The sequence below is a fragment of the Rutidosis leptorrhynchoides genome, chromosome 5 (genome assembly GCF_046630445.1).
Source record: "Rutidosis leptorrhynchoides isolate AG116_Rl617_1_P2 chromosome 5, CSIRO_AGI_Rlap_v1, whole genome shotgun sequence".
Taxonomy (NCBI): Eukaryota; Viridiplantae; Streptophyta; class Magnoliopsida; order Asterales; family Asteraceae; genus Rutidosis; species Rutidosis leptorrhynchoides.
In genome coordinates, this window is record NC_092337.1 from 183,600,415 (window position 1) to 183,616,213 (window position 15,799).

The window sequence follows — 15,799 nt, forward strand, 5'->3', positions numbered from 1 at the left end:
TTCAGAGGTAACATTCAATTAAGCCTTGATAATTGGGTGCTCGTGATACAAACAACATCTTTGGAATGCAAACGATTTAGATAATCAACTTATACTAAAACTTGTGGTTCAAATACATACGTTTACTAATACACCTATGATTTCACCAACGTTTTTCGTTAACAGATTTTCTATGTTTTTCTCAAGTCCTTGAACGATATGTGTTACATGCTTCCGCTCATTATTTTGATACTTGCTTGGATGTCGAGTATACATGCATACATGGAGCATCTTTTGACTTTACATTTAACTGTGTCGCATAGGTTTCATTTGTTCTTAAAATGTTGTAACGTCACTAGTTGTTGAACTACTTTTGTAAACTTGAAACATCTTTACATTTGAAATGAATGCGATATATTTTGGTCAAACGTCATTTTAAAGACTTATGACCACGTAACGGGACCTAAGTAGACGGTGCCATCAATGACGATTTTGTCGGGTCACTACAGATGGTATCAGAGCGTTGGTTGTAGGGATTTAGAGTTCATTAGTGTCGACCCCGAGACATAGGGTACATTAGTGAGTCTAGACTACAACCGGCATATAGACTTGAAGTAGGAATTACTTGACTACTTGTGCATTTATACTCGAACTCTTCTATTCGTATCTAACTCTTATTTCATCTTAATCTCACGTAGTTTAATTTGATTGATACGCCACCTTGACTTTATGAGGTAATGTCGAATGCACATATGAATTAGGGTAATATAATTTTCGGGATTATATTACGGTGACTCATATGGATGTTCTGACATTATAACATAAAGAATTTAGGTCGAGTCATGGAAAATTTTCTATCTTTATTTCATATCACGATTAGTATTATTGAGAATACTAATCAACGATATTCTTGTGTCTTGAAGGAACAATGCCTCCTCGCCGAGTCCCACACAATGAAACTCTCGAACAAGCTCTTCAACGAATGATAGCCACCGCCATAGATGCAGCCATGGTCGGTCACTCATCCAACAACAACAACAATAACAACAACCACAACAACAACAACAATGGAGCCGGTAACTCAAACGAGGGATGCTCCTACAAAGCTTTCATGGGATGCAAACCTCACACTTTCGATGGGACCGGAGGACCGGTTGCTCTCACTCGATGGTTTGAGCAAACAGAAGCTGTTTTTAGCATAAGCGGTTGCCAGGACCAAGACAAGGTCAAATACTCCACCCACACTTTTTCCGGTATCGCTCTCACGTGGTGGAACACGTATGTACAATCGGTGGGTACCGATGAAGCCCACGCTCTCTCTTGGCCCAATTTAAAAGAAAAGATGATCACCGAATACTTTCCCCACAAAGAGACTAGAAGGCTCGAAAGCGAGCTAAGAAGTTTGAAAGCGGTTGTAAATGACCTCAACGCTTATAATCAACGGTTTGCCGAGCTAGCTCTAATGTGTCCAAACCTTGTAAATCTCAAGCCTCTATGAGTTGAACTTTACATGGATGGCCTTCTTAAGAGCATCAAACATGGGGTAATGTCATCCAAACCCGCTAACCTACAAGACACTTTAAAGATGGCCCGACAATTGATATAAACGGTGGATGAAATCATAGTACCAGCACCTAAGGCCGAGGATAAATCGGGTGGCAACAAAAGAAAATGGGAAGCCACTCAATCAAGCAACTACAACAACAATAACTTCACCAAAAAGCCTATCACCTCCGATGGTAAGAAGGGTTATGCCGGATATCTACCTTATTGTAACAAGTGCTACAAACATCATTTGGGTGATTGTGGCAAGCTATTTTGCCACAAATATCGAAGAAGTGGTCATGTGGCCAACGATTATAGAAGTGCCGCCCCCGTCACTCAAAAGGGGCCCAATGCACTGAAAACGGGTGTTTGTTTCGAATCTGGCCAACCGGGTCATTTTAGAAATGCATGCCCAAAGAAGAAAGCTAACACCAATGCACGCGGCTGAGCTTTCAACATTAACACCAAGGATGCCCGAGATGACAATGAACTAGTCACGGGTACGTTTCTTCTCAACAATTGTTATGTCTTTTGCTTATTCGATTCGGGTATCGATAAGGGTTTTGTATCCAAGACCTTGACTCATTCTTTTTGCACTCCACCACTTACACTAGATACTACTTATACCATTGAAGTGGCCAACTTGAAACTATTGAGTGCCGGCAAATTTTATCGGGGGTGTACGTTAAACTTAATGGGTAAAGAGTTTAAAATTGACTTGATACCTATAGAACTAGGGAGCTTCTATCTAATCATTGGTATGGATTGGTTAGCCAAAACAAAATCTCACATCCTTTGTGATCTCAAAGCAATTCAAATTCCTATCGAGAATGGTGAACCCTTGATTGTCTATGGCGATAAGAGTTGCACTGGACTCAACCTCGTCTCGTGCCTTAAAGTTAAAAAATACCTTCGTAAAGGTTGTTTCGCGATTCTAGCCCATGTTAAGAAAGTCGAGACCGACAAGCAGCATATCGATGATGTAGTAATTGTTAATGACTTTTCCGATGTTTTTCCCGACGAATTGTCGGGTCTTCCACCTCATCGACCGGTAGAATTTCAAATCAATCTTATTCCGGGAGCCGCACCCTAGCACGTGCACCGTATAGACTCGCTCCATCTGAAATGCAAGAATTGCAAAGTCAAATTCAAGAACTACTTGACAGTGGTTTTATCCTACCTAGTCATTCACCATGGGGCGCTTCGATTTTATTCGTTAAGAAGAAAGACGGATCCCTACAAATGTGCATCGATTATCGTGAACTAAACAAATTGACAGTTAAGAATCGATATCCTCTTCCACGCATCGATGACCTCTTTGATCAACTACAAGGGTCTTGTGTATATGCAAAAATTGATCTCCGCTCGGGTTATCATCAACTAAGGGTTAAGGGGGAAAAGTCTCCAAAACCGCTTTTCGAACTCGCTATGGTAGTTACGAATTTCTTGTAATGCCATTTGGTCTAACTAACGCACCGGTGGTGTTCATAGATCTTATTGTAACACCCCAGCTTAACATGACCACAATATTGTCCGCTTTGCTCGCAGGCGCACGGCTTTTTCTTGGCGATCACACACGAGAAGCACTTTCCCAGGAGGTCACCCATCCTGGTAGTTCTCTCGCCCGAGCACGCTTAACCACAACGTACTCGCACTTCTACTCAGTCTGTGATCCCAAAACGCGTTGTGTCATTTAAGCGTGAGTATTACCTTATAATCCCATGATCACTCATGTTCGTGGGCGATGTGGGATTTGCCTAGGGTGTTACATTCACCCCCCCTTAGGGACTCATCGTCCTCGATGAGGTTTGCCCCACCACCCCCAACGGTACATGAGTGGCTCTGATACCATTCTGTAACACCCGAGCTTAACATGACCACAATATTGTCCGCTTTGCTCGCAGGCGCACGACTTTTTCTTGGCGATCACACACGAGAAGCACTTTCCCAGGAGGTCACCCATCCTGGTAGTGCTCTCGCCCGAGCACGCTTAACCACAACGTACTCGCACTTCTACTCAGCCTGTGATCCCAAAACGCGTTGTGTCATTTAAGCGTGAGTATTACCTTATAATCCCATGATCACTCATGTTCGTGGGCGATGTGGGATTTGCCTAGGGTGTTACATTTGATACCAACTGAAATGTCCCGTTCTTATTGATTAAAAACGTTCCATATTAATTGATTTCGTTGCGAGGTTTTGACCTCTATATGAGACGTTTTTCAAAGACTGCATTCATTTTAAAATAAACCATAACCTTTATTTCATCAATAAAGGTTTAAAAAGCTTTACGTAGATTATCAAATAATGATAATCTAAAATATCCTGTTTACACACGACCATTACATAATGGTTTACAATACAAATATGTTACAACAAAATAAGTTTCTTGAATGCAGTTTTTACACAATATCATACAAGCATGGACTCCAAATCTCGTCCTTATTTAAGTATGCGACAGCGGAAGCTCTTAATAATCACCTGAGAATAAACATGCTTAAAACGTCAACAAAAAATGTTGGTGAGTTATAGGTTTAACCTATATATATCAAATCATAATAATAGACCACAAGATTTCATATTTCAATACACATCCCATACATAGAGATAAAAATCATTCATATGGTGAACACCTGGTAACCGAAAATGACAAGATGCATATATAAGAATATCCCCATCATTCCGGGACACCCTTCGGATATGATATAAATTTCGAAGTACTAAAGCATCCGGTACTTTGGATGGGGTTTGTTAGGCCCAATAGATCTATCTTTAGGATTCGCGTCAATTAGGGTGTCTGTTCCCTAATTCTTAGATTACCAGACTTAATAAAAAGGGGCATATTCGATTTCGATAATTCAACCATAGAATGTAGTTTCACGTACTTGTGTCTATTTTGTAAATCATTTATAAAACCTGCATGTATTCTCATCCCAAAAATATTAGATTTTAAAAGTGGGACTATAACTCACTTTCACAGTTTTTTACTTCGTCGGGAAGTAAGACTTGGCCACTGGTTGATTCACGAACCTATAACAATATATACATATATATCAAAGTATGTTCAAAATATATTTACAACACTTTTAATATATTTTGATGTTTTAAGTTTATTAAGTCAGCTGTCCTCGTTAGTAACCTACAACTAGTTGTCCACAGTTAGATGTACAGAAATAAATCGATAAATATTATCTTGAATCAATCCACGACCCAGTGTATACGTATCTCAGTATTGATCACAACTCAAACTATATATATTTTGGAATCAACCTCAACCCTGTATAGCTAACTCCAACATTCACATATAGAGTGTCTATGGTTGTTCCGAAATATATATAGATGTGTCGACATGATAGGTCGAAACATTGTATACGTGTCTATGGTATCTCAAGATTACATAATATATAATACAATTTGATTAAGTTATGGTTGGAATAGATTTGTTACCAATTTTCACGTAGCTAAAATGAGAAAAAATTATCCAATCTTGTTTTATCCATAACTTCTTCATTTTAAATCCGTTGTGAGTGAATCAAATTGCTATGGTTTCATATTGAACTCTATTTTATGAATCTAAACAAAAAAGTATAGGTTTCTAGTCTGAAAAATAAGTTACAAGTCGTTTTTGTAAAGGTAGTCATTTCAGTCGAAAGAACGACGTCTAGATGACCATTTTAGAAAACATACTTCCACTTTGAGTTTAACCATAATTTTTGGATATAGTTTCATGTTCATAATAAAAATCATTTTCTCAGAATAACAACTTTTAAATCAAAGTTTATCATTTTTTTTAATTAACTAACCCAAAACAGCCCGCGGTGTTACTACGACGGCGTAAATCCGGTTTTACGGTGTTTTTCGTGTTTCCAGGTTTTAAATCATTAAGTTAGCATATCATATAGATATAGAACATGTGTTTAGTTGATTTTAAAAGTCAAGTTAGAAGGATTAACTTTTGTTTGCGAACAAGTTTAGAATTAACTAAACTATGTTCTAGTGATTACAAGTTTAAACCTTCGAATAAGATAGCTTTATATGTAAGAATCGAATGATGTTATGAACATCATTACTACCTTAAGTTCCTTGGATAAACCTACTGGAAAAGAGAAAAATGGATCTAGCTTCAATGGATCCTTGGATGGCTCGAAGTTCTTGAAGCAGAATCATGACACGAAAACAAGTTCAAGTAAGATCATCACTTGAAATAAGATTGTTATAGTTATAGAAATTGAACCAAAGTTTGAATATGATTATTACCTTGTATTAGAATAATAACCTACTGTAAGAAGCAAAGATTTCTTGAGGTTGGATGATCACCTTACAAGATTGGAAGTGAGCTAGCAAACTTGAAAGTATTCTTGATTTTATGAAACTAGAACTTTTGGAATTTATGAAGAACACTTAGAACTTGAAGATAGAACTTGAGAGAGATCAATTAGATGAAGAAAATTGAAGAATGAAAGTGTTTGTAGGTGTTTTTGGTCGTTGGTGTATGGATTAGATATAAAGGATATGTTATTTTGTTTTCATGTAAATAAGTCATGAATGATTACTCATATTTTTGTAATTTTATGAGATATTTCATGCTAGTTGCCAAATGATGGTTCCCACATGTGTTAGGTGACTCACATGGGCTGCTAAGAGCTGATCATTGGAGTGTATATACCAATAGTACATACATCTAAAAGCTGTGTATTGTACGAGTACGAATACGGGTGCATACGAGTAGAATTGTTGATGAAACTGAACGAGGATGTTCTTCATAAATTCCAAAAGTTCTAGTTTCATAAAATCAAGAATACTTTCAAGTTTGCTAGCTCACTTCCAATCTTGTAAGGTGATCATCCAACCTCAAGAAATCTTTGTTTCTTACAGTAGGTTATCATTCTAATACAAGGTAATAATCATATTCAAACTTTGGTTCAATTTCTATAACTATAACAATCTTATTTTCCCACAAGTGACGGAGTCGGTAATTGGGGTAAGAAATGAGGTTTTTAGAATGTTACGGGACTGTTGGACATTACGTAACCCTCAACCCTTTGACGATGTTACAACACGCTGTCTTATCAACGGCCATAATGGTTATGTTCCACAAGACCAAGGATGGGAAGTAATCCTAGTAAAACCAGAATGCATGACTTGTTTCTGGACGTATGAATTACGTGTCTTTATTGCCTTTGCTGAACGACTTGTGTACTAGCTAGAATTATCTTCACAACCATCTTGTATCAAATTTATTGTGTGCTATATTTCATGCTATATGTAAAATAAGCGGTATTGTAAGTTTGTAAAATATTGTGTAAAAGTTTGAACGCGAAATATTATTATGATCAGTTTTTCATATAGAATTGTAGTAGTTAAATTGTATATTAGCTACTAAGTATGAACTTAACGGGTAGGTAATACCCGAATTTAAACTTATAAAACGCTAATATGAAGAAAAAGCTTTTATAAATGAGTTCATATTATGCTACGAAATACTATTAACTACTCTTAATATTCTGTATGATTAACTTGTTCCATTTGACTATTTTGAAGGAAATGGCACCGACTACTCGACACACCGTGAATATGAATGAAGAGGAATTCCGTACTTTTCTAGCTTTAAACATAGCTGCAGTACCGGCTGCGCTACATACCAACAATAACCTTGGATCTAGCAGTACAGGAAATCGTGTAGGATGCACCTACAAAGAATTTACTGCCTGCAAACCTTTGGAATTTGATGGAACCGAAGGACCGATCGGATTGAAACGGTGGACCGAGAAGGTCGAATCGGTGTTTGCCATAAGTAAGTGTACTGAAGAGGACAAAGTGAAGTACGCTACGCATAACTTCACAGGTTCTGCGTTAACATGGTGGAATACCTATCTAGAGCAAGTGGGACAAGACGATGCGTACGCACTACCGTGGTTAGCATTCAAGCACTTGATGAACGAGAAGTACCGTCCCAGAACCGAGGTCAATAAGCTCAAGACAGAACTTAGAGGGTTACGAACCCAAGGATTTGATATTACCACGTACGAAAGACGATTCACAGAATTGTGCCTATTGTGTCCGGGAGCATTCGAAGATGAGGAAGAGAAGATCGACGCGTTTGTGAAAGGATTACCGGAAAGAATCCAAGAAGATATAAGTTCACACGAGCCCGCCTCCATACAACAAGCATGTAGCTTGGCTCACAAACTAGTGAACCAGATTGAAGAAAGAATTAAAGAACAGACTGCTAAAGAGGCCAATGTGAAGCAAGTCAAAAGAAAGTGGGAGGAAAACGATGATAAGAATCACCAATACAACAACAACAGCAATTACAACAATAATCGCAACAATTATCCCAACAATCGCAACATCAATCGCAACTACAACAAACGGCCCAACAACAACAACAACAACAACAGCAACTACAACAATCATCCCAACAACAATAATAACCGCAATAACAACAACAATCAGAAGCAGCTATGCCAAAGGTGTGAAAAGTATCACTCGGGGTTCTGCACCAAATTTTGCAACAAGTGTAAAAGAAATGGTCATAGCGCGGCGAAGTGTGAGGTCTACGGACCAGGGGTTAATAGAACGAAAGGAACAAATGGTGTCGGAACGAGTAATGGCGGAGCAAGTAGTGTCGGAGCAAGTTATGCCAATGTAGTTTGTTATAAATGTGGAAAACCGGGCCACATTATTAGAAATTGCCCGAACCAGGAGAACACAAATGGACAAGGCAGCGGAAGAGTTTTCAATATTAATGCGGCAGAGGCACAAGAAGACCCGGAGCTTGTTACGGGTACGTTTCTTATTGACAATAAATCTGCTTACGTTTTATTTGATTCGGTTGCGGATAGAAGCTATATGAGTAGAGATTTTTGTGCTAAATTAAGTTGTCCATTGACGCCTTTGGATAGTAAATTTTTACTCGAATTAGCAAATGGTAAATTAATTTCAGCAGATAATATATGTCGGAATCGAGAAATTAAACTGGTTAGCGAAACATTTAAGATTGATTTGATACCAGTAGAGTTAGGGAGTTTTGATGTGATAATCGGTATGGACTGGTTGAAAGAAGTGAAAGCAGAGATCGTTTGTTACAAAAATGCAATTCGCATTATACGAGAAAAAGGAAAACCCTTAATGGTGTACGGAGAAAAGGGCAACACGAAGCTACATCTTATTAGTAATTTTAAGGCACAAAAACTAATAAGAAAAGGTTGCTATGCTGTTCTAGCACACGTCGAGAAAGTACAAACTGAAGAAAAGAGCATCAATGATGTTCCCATTGCAAAAGAATTTTCCGATGTATTTCCAAAAGAATTACCGGGATTACCCCCACATCGATCCGTTGAATTTCAAATAGATCTTGTACCAGAAGCTGCACCAATAGCTCGTGCTCCTTACAGACTCGCACCCAGCGAGATGAAAGAACTACAAAGCCAATTACAAGAACTTTTAGAGCGTGGTTTCATTCGACCAAGCACATCACCGTGGGGAGCTCCTGTTTTGTTTGTCAAGAAGAAAGATGGTACATTCAGGTTGTGTATCGACTATCGAGAGTTGAACAAACTTACCATCAAGAACCGCTACCCACTACCGAGAATCGACGACTTATTTGATCAACTACAAGGCTCGTCTGTTTATTCAAAGATTGACTTACGTTCCGGGTATCATCAAATGCGGGTGAAAGAAGATGATATTCCAAAGACTGCTTTCAGAACACGTTACGGTCATTACGAGTTTATGGTCATGCCATTTAGTTTAACTAATGCACCAGCTGTGTTCATGGACCTTATGAACCGAGTGTATGGACCATACCTTGACAAGTTTGTCATTGTTTTCATTGATGACATAATTATTTACTCAAAGAATGACCAAGAACACGGTGAACATTTGAGAAAGGTGTTAGAAGTATTGAGGAAGGAAGAATTGTACGCTAAGTTTTCAAAGTGTGCATTTTGGTTGGAAGAAGTTCAATTCCTTGGTCACATAGTGAACAAAGAAGGTATTAAGGTGGATCCGGCAAAGATATAAACTGTTGAAAAGTGGGAAACCCCGAAAACTCCGAAACACATACGCCAGTTTTTAAGACTAGCTGGTTACTACAGAAGGTTCATCCAAGACTTTTCCAGAATAGCAAAACCCTTGACTGCATTAACGCATAAAGGGAAGAAATTTGAATGGAATGATGAACAAGAGAAAGCGTTTCGGTTATTGAAGAAAAAGCTAACTACGGCACCTATATTGTCATTGCCTGAAGGGAATGATGATTTAGTGATTTATTGCGACGCATCAAAGCAAGGTCTCGGTTGTGTATTAATGCAACGAACGAAGGTGATTGCTTATGCGTCTAGACAATTGAAGATTCATGAACAAAATTATACGACGCATGATTTGGAATTAGGCGCAGTTGTTTTTGCATTAAAGACTTGGAGGCACTACTTATATGGGGTTAAAAGTATTATATATACCGACCACAAAAGTCTTCAACACATATTTAATCAGAAACAACTGAATATGAGGCAGCGTAGGTGGATTGAATTATTGAATGATTACGACTTTGAGATTCGTTACCACCCGGGGAAGGCAAATGTGGTAGCCGATGCCTTGAGCAGGAAGGATAGAGAACCCATTCGAGTAAAATCTATGAATATAATGATTCATAATAACCTTACTACTCAAATAAAGGAGGCGCAACAAGGAGTTTTAAAAAAGGGAAATTTAAAGGATGAAATACCCAAAGGATCGGAGAAGCATCTTAATATTCGGGAAGACGGAACCCGGTATAGGGCTGAAAGGATTTGGGTACCAAAATTTGGAGATATGAGAGAAATGGTACTTAGAGAAGCTCATAAAACCAGATACTCAATACATAGGAGAATGTTTGACGTGTTCTAAGGTCAAAGCTGAGCATCAGAAACCATCAGGTCTACTTCAACAACCCAAAATCCAGGAATAGAAATGGGAAAACATTACCATGGATTTCATCACTAAATTGCCAAGGACTGCAAGTGGTTATGATACTATTTGGGTAATAGTTGATCGTCTCACCAAGTCAGCACACTTCCTGCCAATAAGAGAAGATGACAAAATGGAGAAGTTAGCACGACTGTATTTGAAGGAAGTCGTCTCCAGACATGGAATACCAATCTCTATTATCTCTGATAGGGATGGCAGATGTATTTCAAGATTCTGGCAGACATTACAGCAAGCATTAGGAACTCGTCTAGACATGAGTACTGCCTATCATCCACAAACTGATGGGCAGAGCGAAAGGATGATACAAACGCTTGAAGACATGCTACGAGCATGTGTTATTGATTTCGGAAACAGTTGGGATCGACATCTACCGTTAGCAGAATTTTCCTACAACAACACCTAAAATTCAAGCATTGAGATGGCGCCGTTTGAAGCACTTTATGGTAGAAAGTGCAGGTCTCCGATTTGTTGGAGTGAAGTGGGGGATAGACAGATTACGGGTCCGGAGATTATACAAGAAACTACCGAGAAGATCATCCAAATTCAACAACGGTTGAAAACCGCCCAAAGTCGACAAAAGAGCTACGCTGACATTAAAAGAAAAGATATAGAATTTGAAATTGGAGAGATGGTCATGCTTAAAGTTGCACCTTGGAAAGGCGTTGTTCGATTTGGTAAACGAGGGAAATTAAATCCAAGGTATATTAGACCATTCAAGATTATTGATCGTGTCGGACCAGTAGCTTACCGACTTGAGTTACCTCAACAACTCGCGGCTGTACATAACACTTTCCACGTCTCGAATTTGAAGAAATGTTTTGCTAAAGACGATCTCACTATTCCGTTAGATGAAATCCAAATCAACGAAAAACTTCAATTCATCGAAGAACCCGTCGAAATAATGGATCGTGAGGTTAAAAGACTTAAGAAAAACAAGATACCAATTGTTAAGGTTCGATGGAATGCTCGTAGAGGACCCGAGTTCACCTGGGAGCGTGAAGATCAGATGAAGAAGAAATACCCGCATTTATTTCCAGAAGATTCGTCAACACCTTCAACAGCTTAAAATTTCGGGACGAAATTTATTTAACGGGTAGGTACTGTAGTGACCCGAACTTTTCCATGTTTATATATATTAATTGAGATTGATATTTACATGATTAAATGTTTCCAACATGTTAAGCAATCAAACTTGTTAAGACTTGATTAATTGAAATAGGTTTCATATAGACAATTGACCACCCAAGTTGACCGGTGATTCACGAACGTTAAAACTTGTAAAAACTATATGATGACATATATATGGTTATATATATAGTTAACATGATATTATGATAAGTAAACATATCATTAATTATATTAACAATGAACTACATATGTAAAAACAAGACTACTAACTTAATGATTTTGAAACGAGACATATATGTAACGTTTATCGTTGTAACGACATTTAATGTATATATATCATATTAAGAGATATTCGTACATCATAATATCATGATAATATAATAATTTAAAATCTCTTTTGATATTATAAACATTGGATTAACAACATTTAACAAGATCGTTAACCTAAAGGTTTCAAAACAACATTTACATGTAACGACTAACGATGACTTAACGACTCAGTTAAAATGTATATACATGTAGTGTTTTAATATGTATTCATACACTTTTGAAAGACTTCAAGACACTTATCAAAATACTTCTACTTAACAAAAATTCTTACAATTACATCCTCGTTCAGTTTCATCAACAATTCTACTCGTATGCACCCGTATTCGTACTCGTACAATACACAGCTTTTAGATGTATGTACTATTGGTATATACACTCCAATGATCAGCTCTTAGCAGCCCATGTGAGTCACCTAACACATGTGGGAACCATCATTTGGCAACTAGCATGAAATATCTCATAAAATTACAAAAATATGAGTAATCATTCATGACTTATTTACATGAAAACAAAATAACATATCCTTTATATCTAATCCATACACCAACGACCAAAAACACCTACAAACACTTTCATTCTTCAATTTTCTTCATCTAATTGATCTCTCTCAAGTTCTATCTTCAAGTTCTAAGTGTTCTTCATAAATTCCAAAAGTTCTAGTTTCATAAAATCAAGAATACTTTCAAGTTTGCTAGCTCACTTCCAATCTTGTAAGCTGATCATCCAACCTCAAGAAATCTTTGTTTCTTACAGTAGGTTATCATTCTAATACAAGGTAATAATCATATTCAAACTTTGGTTCAATTTCTATAACTATAACAATCTTATTTCAAGTGATGATCTTACTTGAACTTGTTTTCGTGTCATGATTCTGCTTCAAGAACTTCGAGCCATCCAAGGATCCATTGAAGCTAGATCCATTTTTCTCTTTTCCAGTAGGTTTATCCAAGGAACTTAAGGTAGTAATGATGTTCATAACATCATTCGATTCATACATATAAAGCTATCTTATTCGAAGGTTTAAACTTGTAATCACTAGAACATAGTTTAGTTAATTCTAAACTTGTTCGCAAACAAAAGTTAATCCTTCTAACTTGATTTTTAAAATCAACTAAACACATGTTCTATATCTATATGATATGCTAACTTAATGATTTAAAACCTGGAAACACGAAAAACACCGTAAAACCGGATTTACGCCGTCGTAGTAACACCGCGGGCTGTTTTGGGTTAGTTAATTAAAAACTATGATAAACTTTGATTTAAAAGTTTTTATTCTGAGAAAATGATTTTTATTATGAACATGAAACTATATCCAAAAATTATGGTTAAACTCAAAGTGGAAGTATGTTTTCTAAAATGGTCATCTAGACGTCGTTCTTTCGACTGAAATGACTACCTTTACAAAAACGACTTGTAACTTATTTTTCTGACTAGAAACCTATACTTTTTTTGTTTAGATTCATAAAATAGAGTTCAATATGAAACCATAGCAATTTGATTCACTCAAAACGGATTTAAAATGAAGAAGTTATGGATAAAACAAGATTGGATAATTTTTCTCATTTTAGCTACGTGAAAATTGGTAACAAATCTATTCCAACCATAACTTAATCAACTTGTATTATATATTATGTAATCTTGAGATACCACAGACACGTATACAATGTTTCGACCTATCATGTCGACACATCTATATATATTTCGGAACAACCATAGACACTCTATATGTGAATGTTGGAGTTAGCTATACAGGGTTGAGGTTGATTCCAAAATATATATAGTTTGATTTGTGATCAATACTGAGATACGTATACACTGGGTCGTGGATTGATTCAAGATAATATTTATCAATTTATTTCTGTACATCTAACTGTGGACAACTAGTTGTAGGTTACTAACGAGGACAGCTGACTTAATAAACTTAAAACATCAAAATATATTAAAAGTGTTGTAAATATATTTTGAACATACTTTGATATATATGTATATATTGTTATAGGTTCGTGAATCAACCAGTGGCCAAGTCTTACTTCCCGACGAAGTAAAAATCTGTGAAAGTGAGTTATAGTCCCACTTTTAAAATCTAATATTTTTGGGATGAGAATACATGCAGGTTTTATAAATGATTTACAAAATAGACACAAGTACGTGAAACTACATTCTATGGTTGAATTATCGAAATCGAATATGCCCCTTTTTATTAAGTCTGGTAATCTAAGAATTAGGGAACAGACACCCTAATTGACGCGAATCCTAAAGATAGATCTATTGGGCCTAACAAACCCCATCCAAAGTACCGGATGCTTTAGTACTTCGAAATTTATATCATATCCGAAGGGTGTCCCGGAATGATGGGGATATTCTTATATATGCATCTTGTCATTGTCGGTTACCAGGTGTTCACCATATGAATGATTTTTATCTCTATGTATGGGATGTGTATTGAAATATGAAATCTTGTGGTCTATTATTATGATTTGATATATATAGGTTAAACCTATAACTCACCAACATTTTTTGTTGACGTTTTAAGCATGTTTATTCTCAGGTGATTATTAAGAGCTTCCGCTGTCGCATACTTAAATAAGGACGAGATTTGGAGTCCATGCTTGTATGATATTGTGTAAAAACTGCATTCAAGAAACTTATTTTGTTGTAACATATTTGTATTGTAAACCATTATGTAATGGTCGTGTGTAAACAGGATATTTTAGATTATCATTATTTGATAATCTACGTAAAGCTTTTTAAACCTTTATTGATGAAATAAAGGTTATGGTTTGTTTTAAAATGAATGCAGTCTTTGAAAAACGTCTCATATAGAGGTCAAAACTTCGCAACGAAATCAATTAATATGGAACGTTTTTAATCAATAAGAACGGGACATTTCAGTTGGTATCACAATTACATCCTCGTTCAGTTTCATCAACAATTCTACTCGTATGCACCCGTATTCGTACTCGTACAATACACAGCTTTTAGATGTATGTACTATTGGTATATACACTCCAATGATCAGCTCTTAGCAGCCCATGTGAGTCACCTAAAACATGTGGGAACCATCATTTGGCAACTAGCATGAAATATCTCATAAAATTACAAAAATATGAGTAATCATTTATGACTTATTTACATGAAAACAAAATAACATATCCTTTATATCTAATCCATACACCAACGACCAAAAACACCTACAAACACTTTCATTCTTCAATTTTCTTCATCTAATTGATCTCTCTCAAGTTCAATCTTCAAGTTCTAAGTGTTCTTCATAAATTCCAAAAGTTCTAGTTTCATAAAATCAAGAATACTTTCAAGTTTGCTAGCTCACTTCCAATCTTGTAAGGTGATCATCCAACCTCAAGAAATCTTTGTTTCTTACAGTAGGTTATCATTCTAATACAAGGTAATAATCATATTCAAACTTTGGTTCAATTTCTATAACTATAACAATCTTATTTCAAGTGATGATCTTACTTGAACTTGTTTTCGTGTCATGATTCTGCTTCAAGAACAGCCATCCAAGGATCCATTGAAGCTAGATCCATTTTTCTCTTTTCCAGTAGGTTTATCCAAGGAACTTAAGGTAGTAATGATGTTCATAACATCATTAGATTCATACATATAAAGCTATCTTATTCGAAGGTTTAAACTTGTAATCACTAGAACATAGTTTAGTTAATTCTAAACTTGTTCGCAAACAAAAGTTAATCCTTCTAACTTGACTTTTAAAATCAACTAAACACATGTTCTATATCTATATGATATGCTAACTTAATGATTTAAAACCTGGAAACACGAAAAACACCGTAAAACCGGATTAACGCCGTCGTAGTAACACCGC